The following is a 7,505-nucleotide window of genomic DNA, read 5'->3' on the forward strand; positions in this document are numbered from 1 at the left end:
GTTTACAGAAAAGGTGGTATTTATACCAAGAGATTCGTCCACAAGTAAGCCAATTTAGGTTACCCCCGCTGATAATCTTCCTTTAATCTTCTTAAGCGTTGGTTGAATGAACACTGCGTCGATGATGTCCGATGTCCAATTCCCTTTTGAGATGTTCATTACCTGCTTCTCTTTTATTAAGGCCGATTCCATCATTTGACTCTTGTACCGGCAGTTGCTGCTATAAATTACACGTGACATATTCCAGTTTATTCTATGGTTATGTTCATTTAAATGGTTGAAAATAGCCGAGTTCTGTTGTCCATACCTAACTGACCGTTTGTGTTGTATTAATCTCTGGGGAAGTGATTTACCTGTAAATCCGATGTAAGATTGGTCACAGTCCTGGCATGGGATCTCATATACCCCAGAGTCTTTGGGCGATGTCTTTTGTTGGACGTTAATCAGGGATTTGGCTAAGGTATTTGCGTAGGTAAATGCAAAAGGGTTGGATTTCCCAAGGGTGTGAGTTACTCTCTCAATCGTCTCCAGGTGGGGAATTTTTATTTTATTGTTGGGTGTGTCTCTGGTCTTGTCTTTAGGGGGTCGGTAGAAAATTACGTTTGCTTTCTGAATTGCTTTCTCAATTATATGGTCAGGATACTTTAAAGATGAAAGTTGCTTGCGAATTAGTTCAAATTCTTTTTCCAGGAAATCTGGGGAACAAATTCGTAAGGCTCTTAAGAATAGGTTGCTAGCTACACCTATCTTGATAGTATTGTCATGATAGCTAAAGTAGTGAATATATGAAAGTGAGAACGTTGGTTTTCTGTATATGGTAAATTTGTATTCTGTCGTGTCTCTGATTATTAAAACATCAAGAAAAGGAATTTTGTTGTCTGTTTCCCATTCAACTTTAAATTTGATGCTGGGCACTAATGCGTTTAATTTTGAGAGGAATTCATTAAAATTACCCCACTTATTATCCCAAATGTTAGTATGTCATCCACGTATCTCATCCACAGCATGTTTTTGGGTTTTATTGCATTTATTACTGTAGTTTCAAAGTATTCCATGCACAGATTGGCTAAAATAGGACTTAAAGGACTACCCATACTACACCCGAATTTTTGCTTGTAGAATGATTCCCCGAATGAAAATACGTTATTAGATGCACATAATTCAACTAACTTTATTATTTTGTCAAGTGCCAAAGGGAAATGATCTGAATAGGGGGATAATTTTTCCCTTAAAAACTGAAGAACGTCCTGTACTGGTACTTTTGTGAATAGGGAGTCTACGTCAAGGCTTAAAAGTTTTATGTTGTGAAGTGGTATATGTGCTTCTCTGAATTTGTGACAAAAGTCTTCCGAATGTTTGATGTGACTGGGAGAAAAAGTGCCTAAAAAAGGAGAAAGGAGGCCAGCTAACCATTTAGAAATTTTGTAATTGAAAGCTCCGGCGCATGAAACGATGGGTCTGAATGGAAGATTGTCTTTGTGAGTTTTGGGAAGACATAAAAGTAGGGTAATTTAGGATTAATTACTTTAAATTTCTCTAATAGTTCAATACTCTTTTTGTCTTGGCCAATTAATCTTACTTTCCGAAAAAATTCTGTGGGAATGTTCTGGAGGGGATTTTTCGTCAGTTTTTCGTAAGTATTTGTGTCGCTAAGGAGCTGGTTGATTTTGTCGAGGTAGAAGTCTTTGTCCATTATTACAATTTTGCCGTCTTTGTCGGATCTACTTATTATAACATCTAACTTTTTTTAGCGAGTGGATGGCTATCATGAATCTGCGGGGAACAGGATATTTATTTTCTTATGAAGGTCAGTTAAAGCATTTAGTAACACTCCTTTTAAACATATCTCTTCACGGCTGTAGTTTTTGTCAGATATGAATTTATCAAAAGCCACTATGAAGTCTAGGTTATTTTTGCGGTCTGGCATAAGGGCAAAGGATAAGCCTAAATTTAAAACTTGTGGACGAATCTCTTGGTATAAATACCACCTTTTCTGTAAACTTTTCTCATTCATATACCTGAAGAGAGAGACAGCAGTCTCTGAAATATAGTACTTTTCTCTCTACATTTTGGTGTTTTTATGGGCTCCTTTTATTAGATATATATATATATATATATATATATATATATATATATATATATATATATATATATATATATATATATATATATATATTATTTCCTGTAACATTTCCTTCCATGTTTGGTGACCATAATTTTATTATTGTAGACATGGTTAATTGTAAGGAAAACTCCTCTGTCTTAAAAAATTACTTTTGTACATGGAACTTACCCAGCAGATATATACTTAGCTATAGACTCCGTCGTCCCCGACAGAAATTCGAATTTCGCGGCACACGCTGCAGGTAGGTCAGGTGATCTACCGCCCCTGCCGCTGGGTGGCAGGAATAGGAACGATTACCGTTCTAGAATCAGATTTTCTCTGTCGCGGTAGTGTCAACATACGTTGTTGCTACCTCCTGACTTGATTTTCGTTTTTTCATCGCCATAGACCTTCTGGGCTGTCTTTTGCAGGGAAGTACTGGGTCTTTGGTTTGGCATGCGCTTTTATTAACGTTTTAATGAATTTGGCTTCGAAATTTCGAAGAATATATTACGTGAAACTACCGAATTTTTCGGTAGACACTTATATTTTGCAATAAGGGAAATATTGATTTTTTTTTTCACTAATACGTGTATAAGTGTTAGAACTTGATGAAGGAAATATAAGATCTAACTTCCTACTTTAGGAAGTCAGAAAGCATATAACTAGATACGCTTCCTTTAGAAGCTTTAAGAGCTCTCGTACTAACGAGCAGTTAGAGTATTGACAATTCTAGTAGTTGTTGCATCCTCATCACCTTCTTACTCCACAGAATCTACAAATTCATATGTGCAAATTTGAAGATAAATGGATGGAGCTCAAAAGGCGAGCTCCAAAAAGGTAAGAAGTGAATATAGTGTTCCCAGTGCAGTGGAGGGTGCGTCTGATCAGCTCCGTAGTGCTTCCAGGCCTAGACCTCTTCCAAACTCCCAGACCCAGTGGAGGAGGAAAGTCGACAGCCGCAGGAAGGTTAGGGAGAACCCCCACCGGTCAGGCGTCCCCTCGGCAGGTTCTGTAGAACGTCCCAGACTGCCAAGGATAGCCATTGATAAGGCATCCTTAAAAAAGTGCGTCTCTTCATCTTACATCCGAAAAGACGAAGAATGTATGTTTGGAGCGATGATCTAGCGCGTTCTCTGAAAACTAAGAGAACACTGAGCAAGAGCCAGCCGCTGCCAGGAAGCCGCGTTCCAGCAAGCTAGCGTGAGCTACGTTCCTATAGCCAGCAGCGAGGCGCGTTCCAGCTAACAGACTAGCGCGAGCCGCGTTCTACAAACCAAACGCGAGCCGCGTTCTAGAAAATTTTTCGCCCCTGTTCGCGTTAACAAAAGAGAACCTATTTGGGAACAGACACGGAACGTAACGATCCTTAAGAGGTTCGATGCAAGATTTTGCATGTCCGTGAGAACCTTCTCGATCGAAGATAATAACTGTTAACGTATGTCTAACATTTATTGAAAAGAGTTGTGAGAACCTGCGGAAAGTCGTCTTCATAGATCTCTTTGTAAGGTAGAAGACGAACAGGCTTCCTTTAGACTGCTTCTTTTTCCTCGAACCAAGAGAGGTAGCAATATCAGACATCTTTAAATTTAAAGAAGGGGAATAAACTTTAGCCTTTTTTCCCCTAGTTATAAATTCTTAACAGATATTAAGATAATTGGGCGTCAAAGGAAGAGAGGATGTATGCCTCATTTTGGCCTTAGAGAGGTTGGATTCACAGAAGTCACGTTCTTCTCACAGCATGTTTCGTAAGGCTTTTCCAAGAGTATCTGGATATTCTATCAGAATCTATTATAAATAGACCTATAAAACCTCTCCACTCTGAGTCTGTCCGCGTGCAGACTGACCAGAAGTGGACATGAATGAGAGGTTTTTTTTCAAGGTAAATCAAAACAATAGTCATGGCTAAGACATAGAATTGCTGCAGATCGTGCTAGATGGAATGAGGAAACTGTCCTCTTCCGATACCTCTGTGAACCACATAGCGAGGTTTTTTCTTCACTTTCAGAGGGAAGAATCACCTATGTTATTATCTGCTATCAAAGAACGCAGTAAAAGGCCATACTCTGTCTCTACAAAGGGAATTAGAGATAACAGAGGATTAAGATCTTCGGGATCTTATACGATACCGCAATACGACAAGAGTAGGATATCATGTACTTCGAATGGGATTTTTTTTTTGTGGCCACAGATTCCGTGTTCCGACAAAATGGAACTGCTCCTCATCAAACTTCTTTGAGGAAGTTTATGAAGGAATTCTTTGTTTCTCTTAGCCCTAAACGACCAAGAAGACAAGGGAATTTTTTGTGCATTGGAATCTCGCATCAGATTCAATGGAGACTCGGCAATGGGTTCTTGCCAGCATAGTATGTCTGGCAAAAGAAATAAATCCCTCTATTCCTGACGCAACGCTTTCAGATAGAAGTTTAGTTGCCCAGGCAGGGTACTTACATTTTCATCTACAGAAGAAGAGATGGTTTAAACGTTTGCCTACAGAGTCTTCGGGGTGCGATGAGGGCTCAAAATGCTTCCCAGAAGGTATTCAGAAGGATACAATAAGAGCTAGAAATCAGGGTTCCGCCCAATTTCAGCTCAGAGTCTCCTTCGACTTCCAGACTCCTTCCCTTCCTTCGGGCAAGGATAGGGAAGATTCTGCAACGAGGAACCTCATCAACATGTAAGAAGAGATCTCGTTAGCAAAAGAAGTGTTCACGAAGGATCCTCCTCGGAGGAAGACTCTTCTCTCTCGTATTGTTAGATATCCTGTCGTCTACTGGGTGTAGCTGACTAAAATCACCTCCCCTTGCCAGGGGCCAAAAGCTCAAAGGGGAAGAATTTCTTCCACCCTTCTCCTGATAAACTATGTGGTTGTTCAGGACTCTCGGACAATGTAGCGCCAGCCAAGCGCCAAATACCAATACAGGCGAAAAACGCCAGAGGCGGACAGTTCCAAGGAACTCGGTCATGGTCTGATACTGAGAAGGAGCGGGCCTCCAACCTGGCGCAAATGCGCCAGAGGCGAACAAATCGGACAGATATAAGAGTGTCCGATGTGGACATTGCCAGACAGCCTAGAGACTCTTCCAAGCTCGAAGCTCCAGCAAGTGTGGAGGAGCCAAGCCAGGCGCGAGGCGCCAGCCAGGCTCTAGGAGCCAGCCAGGCTCTAGGAGCCAGCCAGGCTCTAGGAGCCAGCCAGGCTCTAGGAGCCAGCCAGCTCTAGGAGCCAGCCAGGCTCTAGGAGCCAGCCAGGCTCTAGGAGCCAGCCATGGCTCTAGGGCCAGCCAGGCTCTAGGAGCCAGCCAGGCGCCATCCAGGTGCCAGGCTCCTTCAAGGCTAGGCTCCAGTCAGGATTGAGGATCCATCCAGACGCAAGGCTCCTTCCAGTAAAGAGAAACCTAAAGCTCTGTCATGTAAGAGGGCTAGTCCCCATTGATATGATACAGGTAAGGCTCTGCCATGTAAGTGGGTCAGCCCCCATTGGCACGATCCGAGAAGGCTCTGTCGTGTAAGCGGGCTAGCCCCCATTGACATGATCCAGAAGGGTTTGTCAGTCATAGGTCCCTACCTCGCTGAAACTCTTGAGGCATGCAGACTCATAGACAGTAATCATGAAGTCTTCTGCCAGGCTCCAGGTGCCTTCCAGGCGCAAGGCACCAGCCCAGACGCAAGGCTCCAGCCAGGCGCGAGGCGCTAGCCAGGAAGGAGGAGCCAATCAGGCACCAGCCAGGCGCGAGGCGCCAGCCAGGCGCAAGGCGCCATCTAGGCGCGAGGCTCCAGCCAGGCTCTAGGCGCCATTCAGGCGCAAGGCTCCAGCCAGGCGCGAGGCGCTAGACAGGCGCTAGGCGCCTGCCAGGCACGAAGCGCGAGCCAGGCTCCAGGCTTCACCCAGAAGAGATCTATATCAAAGAACGCCCTGGCCTTCTTTGAGACATTGTGATCTCCTAAGCACTTGATAAGTGGCATTGATGATTCCTTCAAACAGCTGAGAATTAAAAGTGCATGAAGTGCGAGCTTTTCCGAATTCTTGTTCTTTCCCTAACAATATGTCATAAGGACATATTAGCTGTCACATACGGGAGATGCAACTCTGTGTTGACTTCCCATTATCCGAAGGATGTCAAGATAACCTTCGAGGGATCCTTCTCTCTTGGTTGATACGTGTCTGCGGATACATTGCTGGGATAGGGAGCAGATACTGATCCTTAACTAGTGAGTTAAATTTTATTTAACGTCGTGTTTTTTCTTTGGGTTGTTTGAAAGGAGTTTGTAGATAACTCTTTTCAACTTAAGCACTAACCCTCGTGTTAGGATCAGGTGATCGGGATCGGTGTTGTGCTCCTTAATTATGCCACTAGGCATAGGCATATTGTCATGTAAGAGGCTCTGTCGAGTAAATGGATAAGACCCCATCGACAGACCCACAAGAACTCTTAGCCATAGGTCACATCCTCGCTGAGGCTCTTGAGGCGAAGCAGATTCCTAGGCATTAGCCATGGAGTCTTCCGCCTGATCAGTAGGAACCAATTTGGTTTTATTTATTTATTACCTACAACGTATGTTGTTTACCTGTCTATTCAGTAAATAGTTGTCTCTTTCCCACCACCAAGGGTGTCAATCAGCTAAGTATATATCGCTGGGTAAGTTCCATGTACAAAAATGATATTGTTAAGATACAATAAAGTTTTGTACATACTTACCTGGCAGATATATACGATTGATGGCCCACCAACCTCCCCTCAGGAGACAGGTGGAAGAGAAAATCTGGTTCTAGAACGGTAATCGTTCCTATTCCTGCCACCCAGCGGCAGGGGCGGTAGATCACCTGACCTACCTGCAGCGTGTGCCGCGAAATTCGAATTTCTGTCCGGGGACGACGGTAGTCTATAGCTAAGTATATATCTCCAGGTAAGTATGTACAAAATTTTATTGTATCTTAACAATATCATTTTAAACGTTTTAGAACATTTTAATACAAGCGTATTTTTAAACATTGAATGTAAATCCTATCGAGCCAAAGACGCTTTGAAAATCTGTTGAGTTATTAACTTATTCTACAGAGTCAAAGAAGGTATAAAAACCCCGAAGTTTCATACAAATCTGGAGATAGTGGGAGAGGTCACTTTAGGGTTACTAGAGGTCACTGCTAACCTACTGATCATGTAAAATTGTATTTGAGTAATCACACAAAATTTCAAGTCCATCAGGCAATGGGAAAAGGTTGAAAATTAAGTTACAAGTTTTGACCCAAACAGACAGACAGACGGACTCAGAGTCAAGTTAAATGAAAGCATGTAATTAGCTATCCCAACCAATGTCACAGGAGCCATCTCAGGATCCCCTTCATAATATTTGGTCCTTTATCTCTCATATAGTTACCAGTAAGTCTACTTGATGTCCACAG

The 7,505-nt window shown here is 42.6% G+C and overlaps 1 protein-coding gene across 1 annotated transcript in view; it reads right to left on the reverse strand.

Annotated features, from left to right (window-relative positions):
- The window catches only part of LOC135220852 (leucine-rich repeat and immunoglobulin-like domain-containing nogo receptor-interacting protein 1), a 474,574-nt gene that overhangs the window by 122,530 nt on the left and 344,539 nt on the right, over positions 1–7,505 (reverse strand).

This window comes from Macrobrachium nipponense, chromosome 2 (genome assembly GCF_015104395.2).
Source record: "Macrobrachium nipponense isolate FS-2020 chromosome 2, ASM1510439v2, whole genome shotgun sequence".
Classification (NCBI taxonomy): Eukaryota; Metazoa; Arthropoda; class Malacostraca; order Decapoda; family Palaemonidae; genus Macrobrachium; species Macrobrachium nipponense.